General features: G+C 42.8%; 1 pseudogene across 1 annotated transcript; it reads left to right on the top strand.

Annotated features, from left to right (window-relative positions):
* The first annotated feature begins 11,421 nt into the window (after positions 1-11,421).
* On the top strand, positions 11,422-19,696 carry LOC146377105 (uncharacterized; annotated as a pseudogene). The gene is made up of 7 exons (XR_014801682.1): positions 11,422-11,451; positions 15,069-15,259; positions 15,462-15,507; positions 15,577-15,668; positions 17,090-17,165; positions 17,772-18,053; positions 18,140-19,696. The product of XR_014801682.1 is annotated as an uncharacterized LOC146377105 (transcript).
* Positions 19,697-20,908: the final 1,212 nt, after the last annotated feature.

Here is a 20,908-nt window from a genome sequence, read left to right as displayed (position 1 = left end):
CCCAAAAATAAGAAAACGAAAGCATCATACTGATGAGTCTGACACCGAGTCTGTCCCTCCAGAACAGAGAGCAGCAATCCCTTGGAGAAACTACAGAGAGCCAGCAACTGAAAAAAGACAAACTTAAGATGATGTTTCAGAAAACTGATGCAAATAGAATAGAATAGAATAGAATAGAATGCCTTTATTGTCACTATACAGTTGTACAATGAGATACAGAGCATCTCCTACTCAGTGTAAACATGCTGGGGGGGGGGGTACAGTTCTGCAGCGCTATGTACATATGGACAGTATTAACATAGGGAAAAACATATATATATATATATATATATATATATAAAATGTACAATATACAAGCCGTAAGTAATATGTAATAAATAGTGTTATGTATATACAGTTGAGTTATTGCACATGGAATTGGTATAAATAGAGTTATGTATATACAGTTGAGTTATTGCACATAGAATTGGTATAAATAGTGTTATGTATATACAGTTGAGTTGTTGCACATAGAATTGGTATTGCACAGTGGTGGTCCATAGAGGAAGTGGGAAGTGGGGGGGCTGTGTTATCTGTGCATGTGTGAGTTCAGGGTGGTTATCGCTTTGGGGAAGAAACTGTTTTTTAGTCTGTGGGTTTTTGTGTTGATGCACCTGTAGCGCTTCCCTGAGGGAAGCAGGCTGAACATGTTGAAGCCAGGGTGGGAGCTGTCCTTGATAATGTTTGCTGCTCTGGTGAGGCAGCGGGAGGAATAAATGTCCATCAGGGAGGGGAGAGGGCAGCCGATGATCTTTTGTGCTGTCTTGACCACACTCTGAAGCCTCACTCTATCTGCTTTGGTGCAGCTGCCGTACCATACCGTGATGCAGTAGGTTAGCAGGCTCTCAATGGACGAGCGGTAGAAGGTCAGCAGCAGGTTGGAGTTCAGCTTGTACTTCCTGAGGACTCTCAGGAAGTGCAGCCACTGTTGGGCCTTCTTGATGACTGCTGAGATGTTTCCTGTCCAGGAGATGTCAGCAGAGATGAGGACACCAAGGAACCGGAAAGTGTGGACCCTCTCCACACACTCCCCGTTGATGTAGAGGGGGGCCAAGTCGGTGCTGTGTCTCCTGAAGTCAACAATGAGCTCTTTGGTTTTCTTGGTGTTCAGTGCCAGGTTGTTTTCTGAACACCATGCTGCCAGCTTCAGGACTTCCTCTCTGTACTCTGCCTCGTCTCCCTTCGAGATGAGTCCGACTACCGTGGTGTCATCAGCAAACTTGATGATGAGAGTGTTGTTGTGGGTCGAACTGCAGTCGTGGGTGTAGAGAGAATACAAGAGGGGGCTCAGCACACAGCCCTGTGGGGAGCCGGTGCTCAGTGTGCGAGTGGAGGAGAGATGAGGGCCGAGTCTTACAGTCTGGGGCCGGTTTGTGAGGAAATCCTTTATCCAGGCACATGTGAGAGGAGGGAGGCCAAGAGTGACCAGTTTGGTGATGAGGATGTCCGGGATGATTGTATTAAAGGCTGAGCTGTAGTCCACAAAGAGCATTCGGACGTAGCTTTGCCGCTGCTCTAGGTGACTCAGCACAGCGTGGAGGGCTGTGGCGATGGCGTCTTCTGTGGATCTGTTTGCACGGTATGCAAACTGGTGGGGGTCGAATTCTGGGGGGAGGTAATCCTTGATGTGCTGAAGGGCTAGTCTCTCAAAGCATTTCATGATTACCGGTGTGACGGCCACAGGGCGGTAATCATTCAGGCTGGAGATGGGAGACTTCTTCGGCACTGGGATGATTGTGGCTGATTTTAGACAGGATGGGATGGCTGCCTGATCCAGTGAGAGGTTGAAGAGTCTGGTGAAGATGAGGGTGAGCTGGTGTGCGCATGCTCTTAGTACCTTGCCAGGTACTCCATCTGGACCGGCCGCCTTCCTGGGGTTCACTGCTAGGAGCACACGTCTGACATCGTGCTCTGTTACAGTGAGTGGAGCGGTGCAGGAACCAGGTGAGGATGAGGATGGGAGCAGGGCTGAAGCAGATGAGTGTTGCTGTTGTGGTGTTTCAAAGCGGGCGAAGAAGCTGTTTATTTCCTCTGCCAGCTGCCCACTCGGGTTTTCTGTTTTCGCAGTGCTGCCTCTGTGGTTGATGATGTCTTGCATTCCCTGCCACACCTCTCGTGTATTGTTGCTGGACAGGTGGGACTCGATGTTCCTTTTGTGGTCTGACTTGGCTTTTTTAATCCCTCTTTTCAGGTCAGCTCGAGCAGCCCTGTACAGAGCTCTGTCACCTGACCTGAAGGCGGCATCACGGGCTTTGAGGAGTGAGCGGACCTCGCTGGTCATCCAGGGTTTTTGATTTGGGAAAACCCGAATGCTTTTGTCCACTGTCACATTTGCAGTACAGAACTTGATGTAGTCCAGTACTGATCCTGTGAATGTTTCTAGGTCCTGGTGTTCAAATATGTCCCAGTCTGTCTCTGTGAAGCGAGACATGTGAAGCGAGAATCCTGAAGAAGTCAAAAATCTAATTAAACTGACTTTCTACACACAGCGTAAACAAGTCAACCAGGGAAAAAATATAAAATACCTCATGGACGAATGGCCATTTTGGTTTAGAGAACTTGGCATGGCAGTCCACTTCAAGGAACTCACTGGAATTGGACTTAAAGAAACTTTGATACGCAACGTGGATCTGAAGGGGGAACCGCTCCTGAACTACATGAATACTGTCTGTGCGAACAAGAACAAAAAGCTCCTACAGCCAAGCTTAAAGTGGTGAGGGGAGAGCTGACTGGTTGCTCTGAAGACGTCAAAGACATAGTGCTACTTCTGTTGTCCTACTTTGATGAGAAAGAAGATGTGATGTTCTGTTATGTGGAGGATACATGCCTGGCAGGGGAAGTACAGATGGACCAGCTTTACTTGACTCCCACAATTGTGGTGTGTGGCAAGTTATTATTTTTGGTCTCTCATTCTGTCTTATATTTTTCTGTTCCCTTTTTTTATTTTCATTGTATCTGGCAACAAATTTAAGTAGCCATAATCCATTTAAGGTTAGTCAAAGTGGCCTTCAAAGTACTTATATTTCTCTCCCCTAAACCCGCAGATATACTGATATCTGTACTGATCATATTTCTTATTTGCTTTTCAGGACGGTCCTGTTTTTTTTTCTAAACGGTTTATGCCGAGCGTGGACCGAAACATTGTACACGACAACATCACCTATTTCATTTCTGCCCTGTGTATGATGTTCGAGAGCTATTATTGCTTCAACATTCATTACCCATCACAGCTGGCATCAACCCTGGAGTTTCTGCAGAGGTACTTCTTTTTGGATTACTTTAGCGAGCACTTAACTGGAAAAAATAGTAGTTGTGAGTTTAGGGGACTTCATTTTGCCATTTAAATAGCTTTAAAGTAATTGTTGGAATAAAGAATTATTATTGAATATATTATATAATGTTAGTGATGCAAAGTTGTTCTCCATAAAATTTAACTAATCATCTGTTTTTCTTTTTTCCAAGATGTTTTTTGGAGAGGACGAACACATCCCGTCTTCACGTGAAGCCATGAGTCCTTACCTTGATACAGGAACTTTCAGATTATGAATGGTGTGATGTCTGAACATGGACTAAACACACTAAGAGTTATGTAAGGGGCCACACTCACAGCATGAAGGTTTATTTCAGCCCTTTATCAGGTCAGTTCTTCAAGCTTAAGAGGAACAGAAAAGTTTCAGACAATGTTATTCTGTTCTGTATGATTGTTGGTTACGTAATTCCTCGTTTGCATTCCTGTACCTTAATTTGAAAAGGATATATTTATATTAGTACAATTGTTCTATTTCGAAAAGGCAATACAGTAATTCTTATTGGCTGTTTAAAAATTCTTAAATTTATTGATTAAAAGTAGTGCCAGGGGTTCTGTCATTGTGTTTTTGTTTTTTTATTAACACACATTTTATTGAAACAATTTGTGTTTCAGACCGATGTAACAGTTCACTGTTTTTTAGATCAATAAATAATGAAATTGTAAATTGACTTGGCCTAAGTTTTTTAACATATTAACTCTTAAACTTATATCTAGCTTTGGTTTCCAATTTTAAATGCTTACATTTTGTACATTAGGTTACTGGCTTTAATATATTCATTTAGATTTTTTTCATCGACATAACATTTTAAAGCAATAAATTCATAGCGTTATTTCTATTTTCACTTTGTTAGAAGTCAGAACAGGGTTCTAACTCAACTTACAATGAAAATTTAAAAATAAGTTAGATGTTATCGTGACTGTAATGCATTAAAGTTGCAGACTTGCTAGAGGTACAGAACATCAGAAACCTCTTTTGAGTAAACCAGAAAAGACCAGAAAAATTTGGATAAATAGCAGTTTTATAATGAGGCTTTCACAATAAAATACTGTTGAATAATTTTTTTTTTTCTGTGAAACTGAGATTTAGTGTACAATAAGCAGCAACTTTCTGTAAATCTTACAGGAAAATGTGTTTAATAGCAGTTTGGCCATGCTAATTTGACATAAAAGGGCTGTTGAATTTACTGGCTTGAAATGTATTTTTTGGGGAAATTATAAAGGTTTTAAACTGTAATTTTTACAGCTTTTTAAGTATTCTTGTTTACAGTTCACAGTTTTTTCTAAAGAATTATTCTGGCAACCACAGCTACCAGATTTTTTCTCTGTAAAATCAACAGGATTTTTTTTACAGTGCAGTAATCAAGTCCTTAAGCCTATTTATTTAGGCCGATGGCAGCTGGTAACTACACTGGTGATAATATCTCTATATGCTTTTCTCCTGCTAGACACCATGATACAACAGCTCAACCAGAAGTGGAAACCTGCTCCATCATCTCAACTTTCCAGCTCTCCACCAATGACTCAAAGGTAAAATACATTACTGGATAATCAGAAAAAAGTTCACATGTCAGCTGTCAGAATTGTACTTAACAACCTGAAGTTTGTCAGGCTAAGGAAAGATCATCTTTAGTTCAGCTTTGAGAGACAAACTTCAAATCTAACAGTTTGCAATGTATTTTTAGTTTTTTGTAATCTTTGAGATTACAGGGGTTGTCCTCAGATTCAGACCTTGTTGTAGAGCAAACCTACAGTGAAGGTCAGAAAAAGATTTCTCTCTGAGGGAGCTGCTGGTGAAGATTGCAAGTTCTGCTTGGTCCTTGCAATGACCTTCAGTTCTCTTGATGCTTCTAACATAATATCTGCCTTCCCAGTGGGTCAACAGAACATCTGGCACAGGACAGCTGGTCGTGAAAGAAAGGGAGGAAGTTTCTACGAAATCACTGGACCCAGAAATCCAGACCCAGCCTGGTATTGATGGTCTCCCTCCCTTGCTTTTCCCTAGGATGAATGTAGATGTTGCTTTGTGAGTGTGTAATGGATGCAAATATGTTAAAATCTTCAGTTTTTGTATAACATCCTCAGTGTTAATTCTCAAATTCTGCTTAATTCTCAAAGGATAACATTTCATCCATCATCCATCCCTCCCTCCCTCTGTAGCAGCATGGTGGTTAGGACTGTTGCCTCACAGCAAGATGGTCCTGACTTCAATTCTACCATCCGGCTGGGGACTTTCTGTGTGGAGTTTTGGTCACAATGGGTGAGAATGGAGTCACATTGTCCATCTTTTATGCAGACATTAGTCTTAATAGACAAAAGCACCCCAGTTTTGGGTTGTTTTTTTTTGTTTTTTGTTTTGCAGAAGTGATCTTACTGCCTTGAGTGTGTGAACACCACGTGTCCCTGGTGATGTATTATACTTATTCTTTTCTTCTTGTGAATATAAGTTTCAATGTATATATTACCCCACAAAGTTGGTTCATTATTCATGTATAATGTTCAGAGCTGAGTATGTTGCCATCCCCAATTGAAGCTCATGTCTACAAAGTAAGGGGAACGCTATTCCAGTGTTGGCACAGTGTTGGTGCTCTTCTTCAAAATGACATTCCCTTTGCTGTCTTGGATGCCTGTACAATGTACCTGTCTGTCTAAATACAGGTGTGATTGACTGATCTCAGCTTCCTGAAGTACACACAGCTTTGATCACACCAATCAGAGCTGAAGTTTCAACCCTTAACTGCTTGGCTCTCTACGCTTAGGATGAAAAAGGAGAATTTATCAAAAAAATATGAACACTGCAAAAAAGAGGAGCAGGTGAAGATGTTGAAAGTTAAATATTTATGACTGTACTTTGGAAGATGCTGTATGTGATCTTTTGTACTCTGTAAATATTTTGTTCCACATGTAATGGAGCGCATGCACAATAACTCGGCTTTTAGATAGCAGAGGGCATTTCCTACTCATCATCAAATGGCACATCAAACGCTGTGGTTAAAAACATGACAGATTAGTACCAAAAACTACAACTCAGTGTCTACTTGAGGCTGGCTCCAAAAGTGAGTCATACCCCATAGACTTACATTTTAAAATGTCCAACTGGTAAATGGACTGGTTTGTCTTTACACAACTTGCCCCATTTGCCCAAGCACTTTTTTATATGCTCTTTCTCTGTAAGTGCTTTCTGTCTAACATTCACACTCATTCATACTCCAGTCTTTGCATTGAAGAACAACTTGTGGATAGTATTTTGCCCAAGGATATTTAGCATGCTGTGTGCCTGGCCTTCCCTCCACTTTTTTAAGTCATTTAATTGGACTTCTCAACTTTTGTGGTGTGTTGAGTATTTTAATTGGATTGTCAGATAAATAACATAGACTACAGTTTAGTACAGCATATTCAACGAGTTTCCGTGAAGTAAATTTTTACTTATTATTAGGATTATGTTATAGTATTACATAACAACTTCTTAAAACAACTAAAAACGTCTCCCAAGTTTAGTTTTTTTTCTGCTTGTGTTATATTTATAGTTTCTAGTCCCTAGGTTTCTGTTACTGTGTTCCATGTCTTCATGTTATTTTATCTCCTGTGCCTGTTTTCTGCTTTTCATTTCTTTCATTACCCTCTCTGTATTTATTTGTGTGGTGTGTGTTTTTCCATGTTCCTGGTTTCCCTTGCTCCTAGTTCCTTGTTTCCTAGCTTCTTAGTGTCTTAGTTTCCCATGCCTAGTTTTCAGTTTACGTTTTGTTTTTGTTTTTTTTCCTGTGTGTAATGTTTAATTAGTGTTTACAGCACTAAAGCTGCCTTTTTCAGTTTATCCCATTGTGTTCAAGTCCTGCATTTCGGTCCAGCCTCATCCTGCCTGCCTGCCTGTGGTCCTGGCCTGTTTGGTGCCCTGGGAAAACACTCCCTCTGCCCCCCCAACGACACACACACACACACACACACACACCCACACACAAACACACACACACTATATATTAAGAATTAAACTGTTGTCGGAACCATACTGAAATTAACCAGATAAATATTTTAGATAAGATAAGATAAAATAAAACTTAATTGATCCCACTGCAAAAATTCACCTGCAAAAAATTCACCATCAAATATTCACCTGCAAAAAATTCACCTGCAAAATTTCACCTGCAAAAATTCAACTGCAAAACTGATGAACTTAAATGACCCAAGCCAGAGCAATCAGCACTAGATTGAGTCGAGCGGCTCTCAGCCAATTAAATTACGCTGTTTGATCACATGACACCGTTAGCCAGCAGTGTGTCTCCTAAAAGAGAGCTGTTTAACCATGATGCACCCGCCAGGGGGAGAGCGGCGGGGTCGGGGGATGCGGGTCCCCTGCGGAGGGAGGGAGGCGGTTGGGGTCGCGAGATCCCCCGAGGCGATGGGAGAGAGAGAGAGGGCCAAAGGAGCTTACAAAGAAAAGCGTCTGGACTTCTTTAAGTTATTTGAAGACGTTTCACCTCTCATCTGAGAAGCTTCTTCAGTTCTAAGGTCAAATGGTGGGGAGTCCCAGATTTAAACCTAGTGGGAGTATCCCCCCACAGAGGGACAAAAGGACCCCCTGATGATCCTCTAATCGCCTGAGCCAAGGTGTGAAACTGGGTGTGGGTCCCAATCAGCCAGAGTTTCGGGTGAGCTCATTGTGAAACCTCGCCCCACTCTATCATGCGAATTCCTGAGGTCAGATGGCCCAGGATGTGAGTGGGCGTTAAGGCGTCTGGGGAGGGAACTCAAAACTGGATTATAGGTGGCAGACAGTTGGTGTCGTAAACCACCGCCTCTGTTCAAAGATGGTCGCTCACAGTGGACATAGATGGCTTCTTTCACTCCTCTTTCAAACCATCTGTCCTCTCTGTCCAAAATGTGAACATTGGCATCCTCGAAAGAGTGTCCTTTATCCTTAAGATGCAGATGGACTGCTGAGTCTTGTCCTGTGGAGGTGGCTCTTCTATGTTGTGCCATGCCACTGTTTGTCCTCCTCCTCCCGCTCACCATCACCGTCACTTTCACAATCAGCAGCGCGTTTGGCGTACGCGGGGTCGGCTCCGGTGGCTCCGTTGTTGCGATCGGCCACGTTTAGCTATCGAGGGCTAGGGGTCGAGGAAGACCAAGAGCAGCAGCAGCAGCAGCAGCAGCAGCAGCAGCAGCAGCAGACTCGGAGGAGGAGGAAGAGACCGAGGAAGAAGAGCAAGAGGCCGAGGAGGATAACGACTCGACAGCCCGAACGCTGGCAGAGGAGGAGCACTACTCAGAGGATCAGGAGGAGGACGAAAGCGACGAGGCGGCGGACCATGAGTATGTGGCTGCACAAGATCACGGCTACGAAATGCCGTTGCAACTTTGCCAGGATGGCGGCTCGCAAGGCGTGCTGAAAGGCAGAGAGGAAGACGAAGAAGCAGGCGCTGAACCGGGGCAGGGGGCTTCGGAGCTTTGGCAAGAGGACGCCGGCCGTGGCAGCGGCGCGAGACGCGGCCTCCTCGTTCATGGCCTACTTTCCGCCAGAGATAGAGGACTTGGTGATCGCCATGACCAACCTGGAAGCGGACAGGCGCAGGCCCGCCATCGACGGATGGAAGCCCATGGGCCGTGTCGAGTTCCAGGCCTACGTGGGGCTGCTCGTGCTCGCCGGTGTGTACAGGTCCCGGGGAGAGGTCTGCGAGAGCCTGTGGGACGCCGAGAGCAGCAGGTCCGTGTTCAGAGCCACGATGCCGCTCAAGACCTTTCGAGCGTACTTGAGCACGCTGCGGTTCGACGACAGAGAGACCAGACGAGCCAGGCGCGGCGGCCACGGCGGCGGCGGTAGCTACGACAAACTGGCCCCCATCAGAGCCGTGTGGGACGAGTGGTGCGCGAGGTTGCCCGCCATGTACCGCCCGGGACCGGAGGTCACCGTCGACGAGAGACTGGTGCCGTTCAGAGGTACGTGTGTGTGTGTGTGCGGATAAGAGGAGGAAGAGGAGCGGGAACGACGACAACACTAGCTTTCTGCTATTGTCGTTGTTGGGTTCTGCGTTTGTGCTTTTACGTGACTTTATCTTCCACGCTTGCACGTGTGTTCTCTGTCAACTCACGTCTCTCTCCCTCTCTCTCCCTCGCCCTCTCGTCTGGTATTGTCGTTGTTGGGTTCTGCATTTGTGTACGTGGTGTGTGTTGCGTGCGGATGAGAGGAGGAAGAGGAGCGGGAACGACAACAACAATAGCTTTCTGGTATTGTCGCTGTTGGGTTCTGCGTTTGTGCTTTTACGTGACTTTATCTTCCACGCTTGCACGTGTGTTCTCTGTCAAACTCACGTCTCTCTCCCTCTCTCCCTCGCCCTCTCGTCTGGTATTGTCGTTGTTGGGTTCTGCGTTTGTGCTTTTACATGACTTTATCTTCCACACTTGCACGTGTGTTCTCTCTCAAACTCACGTCTCTCTCTCCCTCTCTCTCCCTTGCCATCAGGAAGGTGTCCGTTCAGACAGTACATGCCCAGCAAACCGGCCAGGTACGGGATCAAGATATGGGTGGCGTGCGACGCGCGTTCCAGCTACGCGTGGAAGATGCAAGTCTACACCGGCAAGCCCGACAAGCGCGGCCCTCCCGAAAAGCACCTGGCCACTCGAGTGGTCGTGAACCTCACCGAGGGATTGACGCCGGCACGCAACGTCACGTGCGACAACTTTTTCACCTCGCGCGAGCTCGCCGACAGGCTCTATCGCGAAAGAGGCGGCTCTATCGCAAAAGAGGCCACACCGTGCTGGGCACTCTGCGAACAGACCTGAGATCCCCAGAGAGCTGCACTGCGTCAAGGGCAGGGCCGTGGGCTCCGTCGTATCCGTAGTACTTGGCGGCTCCGCGGGACGAGGAGGAGGAGGTGGCGGAAGAGGGCCCGACACGATCATCCTCTCCTACGTGGCCAAGAAGAACAAGAACGTGCTGCTCCTCACCACCGCTCCTCGCTACCACCACCACCACCACCGCTCCGGCCCCGAGCCCCGGCCTAGCCGCCGCATCAGCAACAGCAACAGGAACAGCTGCAGCAGCAGCAGTGGCGGCGGAAAACCGCCCTTGGTGCTGCATTACAACCGCACCAAGGGAGGCGTCGACAAACTGGACAAGGTCGTGAGCACGTACAGCTGCAGGAGAAAGACCTGCAGGTGGCCCATGGCCCTTTTCCACAACATGGTCGACGTCGCGGCCTACAATGCGTTCGTGCTCTGGAGGGAAATTCACCCCGACTGGATGGCGGGCAAGCTCAACAAGCGAAGGCTCTTCCTCGAGCGACTGGGCAAAGCTCGCGCGCCCCATGCTCGAAGCTAGGACGTTAGCGCGAGGAGGAGGAGGAAGAGGCCGAGTCGCCGCCGGAGGTACTACTACTGAGGCCGATGATGCTGATGCTGCTACTGCTGCTGCTGCCGCTCGTACTACTCGTACCACCACCACCGCCAACGCTACGACACGCGACTCCTCTCCGGTCAAGAGGCGAAGGTGCCGCGTGTGTCCCAGGAGCAAAGACGTCAAGACCAAGATCCTGTGCCACGAGTGCCGAGTACACGTGTGCACCAACTGCGCCGTCACGTACTGTCCCAACTGCGCCGCTTCACGCACCGCTGCTTCCCAGACGCCGCCGACATCGTCATAACACATATCCCCCGAGGGGGTCCTAGCGACCCCACCCACCCTATCGTCGTCATAACACTTATGCCCCGGTGGGGTCGCTACGACCCCCCACCCTATCGGCATAACACATATGCCCCGAGGGGGTCCTAGCGACCCCCCACCCTATCACCATCATCATCATCTATCAATACCATCGTAATAATAACATACACGCCCCTCGGGGGTCACCATGACCCACGCCCCAAGAACAGGCGGGCGCACAAGGGTTAAAGGTGAGTGATTACGTTTTTCTCCTAAATAGAGATCACTACAGAACGCCTAGTCCTACTTAAAATCCCATTCATTTTCCTTTTATTTTATCATCTACTAGAACTGAGGAAAACGTTTGACTAACCCAAAGACAATTTCCGCGCCTCCCCTGCCTGTCTGCAGAGGCAGTTTTGAATCTCAGAGCAGCAAGATGGCAGCGGCAAACCCTGGCGGTTCTCCGGTAAGTATATTGTTTCTTATCTTCAAGTTTGTCCTTTGAAACGTTAATTTTATTTAAATCCGTTGCTCACTTATAAAGTACACAGACGGGGTCTTTGCTCAACTCGTCTGAGGCGTGTCTCACTAAGCGCTACATGCTAGCATCCTGCTAACCGAGCTACCCTTTACATGCTGTGCTTTAGAAAATAGGACACTCGGTACAAAACCATACTCCGCAGATATTGATAGGTAGACGAACACTGCAAATAAAATGTTGGAAACGAGAACAGCATTTGGTGAAGGGGTAAAATACACCATGAATAAAGCCATAGAGTGAATGGCTGCCATGGTTGCAGAACAGCCTGATTTAATGACAAGAATGGGGAAAAGTGAGGTGAAGTGAACCAAAGCCACAAAACACAGTCAGATAGGGCAGTATGAAGTTGGTGTGTGCTTTGAGAAAAAAAAACTCGAGATCGGTAGCAGGAAGATGGGAGACTCGTGTTTCACTGGAATAGTGGTGAATTAAAACATCCTTTGTTGGGGAAATTTAGGTGTAAATGCATCCATACAGGCGAGACAGAGGCAGACCAGGCAGGGAAAACAAGGCAAACATTAGAAATATTAAAACGGAAATATAGGATTAATATAACATACAATTAGGGAAGTCAAAGGAGCTTACAAAGAAAAGTGTCTGATGGCTTCTTTCACTCCTCTTTCAAGCCATCTATGTCCACTGTGAGCGACCATCTTTGAACAGAGGCGGTGGTTTACGACACCAACTGTCTGCCATCTATAATCCAGTTTTGAGTTCCCTGCCCCAAAGCTGACTCAGAGCCGTAACACCATCAATGGCTGCAGTATGGAACAGGTGTGGGTGTGTCCTCATCTCCCAGAGGAGTCCAAATTGTCATCAAACAGCCCTACAGACACAGAAACGTGAAAATATAAACAACCAGACTATCAGCAGTGATTTAAGTACTTTAAGACCTCTGTGAAAATCATTTACAGTATATATCACAGAATTTAAGGCCTTTATAATCACAGAGCATACAGAGAAAAGTACTAAACTGAATCAATTTCAGCTTTTGTTTCTCATGATGTATATTGTATTAATAATAAAATTTCATTATCTGTATCTTTACCACACATTTGCCACACAGGTGTAGATACTGTAGGTTCAGTGAATGCTTACATTGCACTGATTAGAATATACTGGACATTCAAAGCTAAGATTCAGCGCACCGTGTTAGAGGCTGGGATTTGATGAATTCATCATATATACAACCTTTGACCATCATTTATATCCAGTTTAGAATGAATCAGTGCACTCACATATTAAATGAACTGAAATCAGTAGTGTGATCTCCAGTCTTGATATATTGAATGCGAGAACTGACAGCTGTTATTTTAATCAGCCTGTCTCAGTTGTTTCAACTCTTAACTATCACAAAGTAATGTGGTAACATCAGGACTGACGAGTTTACTGTCAGCATTTTAATCGCTAGTTTAAAGGCTGTAGGTTGCAGCCATTGCTCTAACACTGTATAAATGTAACAGGCCTCAGTGCTGGTTCTAATAGTCTGAGCTGCTTCCAGCTTTATTTGTGAAGAGCACAGCAGCTTACAAAACATGTAGCTAGCTCATACAGCTGCGACGTAAAATTTTCATAAGCTAAAATGAGCTTAAAATAACGGGGCTACGTGCAGTGATGCTAGCGTTAGCCATGTTAGCACGTTACCTTCACAGGTGGTCAGACTGCATAAACAGGCACTCAGTCAGAGGTTGGCTCTCCGTTTTGCTGCAGGGTCCCTTCATTTTTCACATATCCGTGTCGAGCCGAGTGTAAATCCCAAGGCTGAACGGCCTTTGTACAAGCACACACGCTTCTTAGCAGGGCGAAGCTATGAGCTAGAAAAATCCAGGCTGGCAGACAGCCTGTGTCTGAACAACCAATCAGAGAGCTCCTTACATCCCACGGTGTGGCTAATTTGAATAGCAGCAAGATTTTTAAAATGAAGTTGTTAATCCATCTGCTAATCCAAGTGCTAATCCACATGCTAATCCCTGAGCAAACAGGAAAGGGAAATAGATTTTGAAATGCAGTTTATTAAAGTGCAATTTGAAAAAGGTTTTTGAAATGAAGTTTATTAAAGTGGAATTTGAAAATGTTTTTTGAAATGAAGTTTATTAAAGTGGAATTCGAAAATGTCTTTTGAAATGAAGACTTAAAAAGCATTTTAAAAATCAGTTTATTAAATTGGAATTCAAAAATGAATTTACAAATGCAGATTTTATTCTACAATTCATTAATTAAGCACAAAATTTTTCATTTCAATGTGCGTGGCTCTTGTGGTCCTCCATATGCCAGTACCTTACCCCATCCATTATACCCACACTTTGAGAAAAGGATATGGTCAATATCTTTACAAACACTATCTAAACTTAAACAGATAGCATAAATTGAACGGGATATTCCTTCTGCTTCTCCTGATTCTCGTGTACACCCTCAGGGCTTGCGGTCAGCCAGGGGCTGATATGATAATTAATCCTGTAAAATAATATTCCTTCTGTTTATGAATCTGTTTGCATGGATTTCTCAATCCGTTTCCTCTGTTAGCAGAAGCAGTTTTGGCATGCTGCTCTCCAAGACTACAAGCTGCGTTAAAGTTGGAAGTAACTGGCCGATGTTCCACTCTTGAAGATCAGCTGTGCCCATTTGTTGCACATTGTGGGAATGGAGCAGTTGAGGCCCTTGCAGGCTACCGTACCCACAATTTCCCCAAACTGAGCGACCCATTAAGAAATTCATGCTCACTGTTTCATCAGCAAAAGGGATTACATTTTACAATATCAAATTTTATTTTCTGACCTTTTCATAAATGAAACACACCACCAGGCAATCTGTTTTCTTTTTTTTTTTTCATCCATTCAGAGTATTCCTTAGGAACACTGAACTCAAGAATCAGTTCCACCTTTCTTCAGTAAGTTTTGGTTTGGCTTTGTTATCAAAAACATTTAAATAAAAAAGATAAAATAGAATATAAAGCTTTTTTTCTTGTGAGCTCCATTTTTAAATATGCTGTGCTATTAAAACAAAAGATGTAAAAAAAGAATAAATAAAATCCTAACCAGAAAATCAGAATACTGCAACAAATAGCATGAATTACAAAATACATTTTTTTAAGAACCACAAGAACCATAAGGAAATATGATAAAATAAACATTGGTATCTTATAGCCTAAGAATATTCAGTTAACGTAACTAACATTGTGTTTTTAACTCACTGTTTGTTGGTGATTTAAAAATTACAAAAATAATTCTACTTTTTCCTCTTTCTTAGGATCTTCTCCTACATCATATTCTTCAGAGATTGCATTCACGTTTAGAACATTGTCTTGAACACCTTCCCCTGGATCTGGACTTTTTAGATTTCATTTGCACCCAGGAACTAGTTTTTCTATAAGCTTTGTCCAGTCAAGTTGAGGTTTGCCCTGTCTTCTCAGATGCATTATGTAGTTTACATACTCTGATAAACAGAGAAAAGGATAGAATTAATCTACATAGTGCTGTCATTCAGTTTGAGTGGGGACCTACTGGGTGCTTAAGAATGGCTCTTTCCCCCCATCATCTTAACAGCCTTCTGGAACTGAACTTGTCCATCCCAGACACAGAGTCCAGTACCAAAGGGTTCGAAGTTCTATGCACCGTGTTGACACAGCTGGTGTTGTGTCAAGGATGGTTTCTTTGGGATGCATTGCTCGACGTGCTTATTCCATCCCAGGACCACAGTCTCTAATGCATATCGACACAAACCATAAACTGATATGGTAAATTATTTGATCTTTTGAAGTGAAAGATATTCCTGAGAATTATTTGAGCTGCAAATGTTCAGAACTGTATTCTGTTATCATACTCGTTACTATATTTGCATCTGGACAGACATAAATTACATCTTGCATTACTTACATTTAAACACTTCAAAGTGATAATTCAAAAATAGATTAAACATATTTTGTTTTCCCCACTCAGCTATAACATTGTGATCTTTGGAGGTATTGATGGCTTTTCTCGTAAGGTAAGTTTAGTTTGTAAATCAAATGCAATATTTACATGGAAGTTGCTCATTGTTCTTTTTCCTTTGCAGATTATGTATCTCGGTGCTGCTTCCAACAATCTGGCATCAACAACACTAGCATTCTTCCAAAAATCAGCCGAGAAGTTTGGTTTTCCTCTCAGGTAATAAGTAATGTATTTCATTCTGGGTTAGGTATTTTCTTACATACCTTTGTAAAAATATCTGTGGATATTTCATTAAAAATTGATTAAGATGATTCTAACTTCCCTCAATATATATCTCTCATTTCAAATGTTTGTTATAGTGACTTGGGGATATTGAGAAAAAAAAATAATTCAGCACCTTTACCAAGCAGTGCTGTTATGCAATTGGCTACAAGGGGTGAGAAAGTAATATTTTCCCTCCTTGGTTGAACCTCCCTGACATTACAAGGGTAATCATTTTATGATGTTGGGTTCACTGTTACACCAGGATTTCAAATTCAGTATCATCATCAAGAAAAATTTGTATTATCATTTAAAAATTGTGGGTAACCACTTTTAAATGGCATAGACGACTTATGTGTTTACTTTGATGTACATATGTTGGAGTCAAATCGTTAAATGTTGTCATTGTGTTACTTAAATTTGTAAACTGTGCCTTAAACTGCATGGTTAGATATTCTTCTGTTCCTCCCCTACACATTTATGATGCTGGGGGAAGTAATTAGCTGTAGCTGTTTAACTGGAGGCACATTCCATGCGACATCCTGGCTTCTTTATCTTCTGAGGAATGGTCACTCCTGGCCATTAGGGGGCTCGCCTATGATTGTATATGGTGAACCATTAAAGTTGAGCCATGTACTGGAGGAGGGGAGATGACCCTTCTGTGATCAGCAGGAAGTCACACACAAACACACCCCCAAATACAAACATACACACACACACATTCTCGCACACGCATACATGTGCTTACATGTGCACACACATACACACATAGTACCTTGTCTTTTGTAACCATAGGGGGGTTTTACAATGGGAGGTGCTTGTGTGTATTGTAACTGTTTTCAATAAAAGGCGGCAAGCGGAGGCCTAAGCCGGGGTCATTTTGCGGTTGGATTTAGAGGGCTTTCTGAGACACCGACCAGGGCCTCCATTGCGCAAGTAAAATGGATCGATTGCTGATTGTCTTGTTTCTTTTGTTAACGAGAATACGTTTCTAAACCAGCGGGGCCTGTGGAAGCACAGACCCAACAACATATTGTTGCGAAAATATTCTTAAAATTGTCTCTTTACACAGATCATAATGAGACAAGATGACACTTGCTTAATTTCCTACAAATTCAATGAATCTAACAAATTGTTACTACCCTGTTAAATCCTGAAAAACGATTTAACAGCTATGTTAAATTAAACTTCATACTGACACATGCTGGAAAGTGCATTCATGAGACCATTTTTAGATGCATTCCAGAGCAGTAGCAATCAAATGTTTTACGGATTTTTTTTTTAAACTTTGATTAAGGCATATGTTCTTTATTATCAGATCTATCTAAGTTTGTTTAAAGCTTAGAATGTTTTGGGTTACTTTTCTTTGTTTTCAGAGTTCGTGGCGACCACGGAGGGGAAAATGTGGAGGTTGCTCAGTTTCATTTCAGGAAAGAGTGTGCACAATAAAAGGTTTGTTCTCATAAAATACTGTCAACCTCAAATGTTTCTGCATTAAGATGGAAGCTGTTGCAGCTTTATTTCCATTTAAAAATACAGAAACATTTAAAGGGTATAGTTTTATAATAAAGTTTTTATAGTAAAATGTCTTTAGTAAACAGTGCTCTATCCAGCAGGATATACTGTCTGATATGTGTCAGGTGTGTTTTTTTTGTTTTTGGTTTTTTTCCCAATTTCCATTATTTACCCCTCAAGGAAGAAAATATTGGACAGGTCCTACAAACCCCAAAGAACCTTCAGGACTCTGCCCTATTTTTTAGTTATTCACTGCACCTGTTCCAGTCTGTTCCTTCCTTCCCTGAATGTTCATTCTGTGTTAATGGTCTGGTTGTCGTCTCATGTGTTGCCACTGATCATTACAACCCTTTTGGCACCTTTTAAGTGATATTGTAAATGGCTGGGTTGGGATATGCCTGGGTCCTTCCTACATGCCCTGATAATGTATTATTACTGTTGTCATGCACACATTTCATGTAGGGTTAGAAACGAGCAAGGAATTTCTCCTACACACCAAAGAAAAGCCATCCCTAAGTAAATATTTTTTATATATTATTTCAGTATAGAGTGACTATGGAGAGACCTCTGGTTGGCCATTACATGCATTTACTACGATGTTCTTCACAGCCTTGAGGAAGAGGCCTTCTTGACATTTCAAATGCTGCACACCTCTTTTGCTGCCATTACGTCTTTCTTCCTCGACTGGAGGATGATTTGAATACATTTTGCAGTGGATGGGACAACCATCCACTGCGAACAGAAAACAACATGAGTCCCAACTAGCTGTGGGAGTTGGGTCACAGATATCACCCTGTTCCTGTTCCAGAAAACACACAGGTAAAGGTGCACATTTTTAGTACTCATTGATTCCTATATACAATTATTCTTTCCTAATTTTGTTTGTTTGTTGCAGGGCTTCCAGATTCAAGATTCCAGACATTGACTGGGAGGACAGTGGCCTATCTTGCCATAACCATTCAAGCATTGTTGTTCCGAACATTGACAGAAGAACAAATGACAACTTTACAGGACGTTGTTAATCCAAGAGCGGCATCCCAGTCCTTTGGTGCTGACGTCTACATTATGGCTGTTCAGTTTTGTCAGCAATTCATTTAGAATAGGAGAGCTACATACAGTTGCAGGAAAAGTCGTGGGGGTGACCCTTGTTGAATTTCATGGATTTCTGCACAATTTGGTCATGAAATGTAATCTGATCTTCATCAAGGACATCTGGACAATCACAGTCTGCTTAAACTAAACCAACTCAAAGAATTTCCATGGTATTTTCAATAACATAAAAACATAATTGCGTGGTTTGACTTTAAGCAGTTTCTCATTATTGTTGTGACTTTGATGAAGCTCAGATCCCATTTCATGACCAAATTGTGCAGAAATCCGGTCCCAGTGTCAGGTGAACTGAACTTCAGGTAAGAAGTTATGACCTGCAGTCTATCTGGGTCAAACCAAGTTTAGGTGTAGTTTATTTTTGTTGTGCTGACTGTTTACAGTCAGTTACAATAACTCGTACTGCGTAATAGCTAGCATGACAGAGTTTCTATACAGCTGGGTGGGTGCTATGATGTTACTGATGGTGAAGTTAGTTAGTAGAGTTGCCAACCGTCCTGTAGAAAATGAATCGTCCCGTATTCAGAGAAAATATTACGCGTTTCGTATTGAGTCTTGAGTCTGTGTCTGTATGCTGCAGCTGCCTCTTCTCCTCCCATTCTCTCCCCCTCTCTCTCCTGTTGCTACTTCAATCATGAAACTGATCAATGATCAGCTGATCGCCTTTTCTCTCGTTTGTTTATCGCCCACTTTGCGCCAGAAAGAAGAAACCAGCGGATGTCGCGCTAAACAACAGCAGCATGTTTAAGCTTGATCAGCTGTTGTTAGAATTTGTTTAATATTAATTTCTAGTATCAGCTGATGTTTGCTGGAGCAACAGCTGTAAAAGCTGCTGGTGATGATATCTGTTTGGATATCTGGTGAGAGGGAAACACGAAGATGAAACCAGGAGATGTCCTTACTGAATCATCAGAGCTGAACAGGTGATGGAGAAACAGGTTTACCTTTTAGGTGACATGAATGAGTTGAAGGGAAGTTATGAACTGTTTCTGAGAGACAAATAACACCAGGATCCTTTTATACGTAGCTGACAGCTGGTAACTGTGCAGGGGCGGGTCTAGCAAAGTTTTGCCAGGGAGGCAGGTAGGGTATTAACAGGGAGAGGGGGGCACAAAGAAATACTTTTCTTTCTTATTCTCATTTAAAATGTCTAGCTTTTAACAAATAATTATCTAAATCTTACAACCAAAGTTTTTATCTGATGTAAAATGTATAGAAATCATACATATACCAACAAGACAGTGGTATGAAAATGGTAAATGGCCTGTATTTGTATAGCGCTTTACTAGTCCCAAGGACCCCAAAGCGCTTTACACATTCAGTCATCCACCCATTCACACACACATTCACACACTGGTGATGGCAAGCTACATTGTGTACATGTGTGTATATGTATATGTATATGTATATATATATATATATATATATATTTTTTTTAGAGAACCGGCTCTTTCGGTTCGACTCACTAAAAAGAGCTGGCTCTTTCGGCTCCGAACCGGCTCATCAGTTTGTTTTTTTTGCTTTAATTAATTTATTATTAACAATAATATAAAATTATGCACAAAAGGAATTACTAATGTAAAAAAAAGTGGTTTTATTTATATATGTTTATATATAAATATGTGCGGTGGCCCGAAGACAAAGCACGTACAAACTCCAAAACACATTTCTAGCATGAACTGAACTTCCAAAACAGAGCTACCTAGATCACTTAAATTACACAATTGAAAGCATGAAAGCATATGTGTATTGTTTGTATATTTATACACAAGCATTCATATATAGTCAAATAATAATAATAAAAAAAAATGTTCATTTACCTGTTATTACCACACACCAAATCCGGTCGTTGGTACTTGCTGGCTTGTGTAGCCACTAGGTAACAAAAGTTCAACACTGCCCCTAGCATCCTGGAGCACTTTTGTTGTCTTTTGTACGTGTTTTGAGTTTTTCATGTGCTTCTGAGTTTTTACGTGTTTTGGAGTTTGTACGTGCTTTGTCTCTAGGGGCCATCGTAAATATACTTTTATTTATTCACTCCACATAAAATGTAATAAATAAATCATATAATACAAAAATCAACTATTCACATTTCAACTTTTAACTATTTAAATGTTCAGCTTTTTCCTTTTACAAATTTAAAGTGAAACAACACAAAACACTGCAAACCACAATACAATTAAATATAAATTAAAATATGAAAACAAAAAGAACATGCATATTCTCTGTCATATGGACCTACATGAATAAACTTTCTGAATTCTTTATCATCTGCAACTGAACATAGTTGTGGATGATTACTATACCTTTCTAATGTGACGTTGTTGTCCCTGGCTCTCTTTCTCTCTCTCTCCCTCCTGCTCTGTTCCTGTGCTACTGAATGTAACTACCGCTCCTCCCCCCTCTTCCCAGCATAAAGCACAATACAGGCGCTGTGGAGAGCATCCTCACACAGAACATGACATCGTGGTTTGGGAACAGCTGTGTGAAGGACCAAAAAGCTCTCCAGAGAGTGATCCGTACAGCAGAACGCTTCTGCAGGATTGCTCTCCCCCCGCTTCAGGACACCTACA

The sequence above is a fragment of the Perissodus microlepis genome, chromosome 11 (genome assembly GCF_051167445.1).
Source record: "Perissodus microlepis isolate ML-2025 ecotype Zambia chromosome 11, ASM5116744v1, whole genome shotgun sequence".
Lineage (NCBI taxonomy): Eukaryota > Metazoa > Chordata > Actinopteri > Cichliformes > Cichlidae > Perissodus > Perissodus microlepis.
This window is presented reverse-complemented; position numbering and strand designations above follow the sequence as displayed.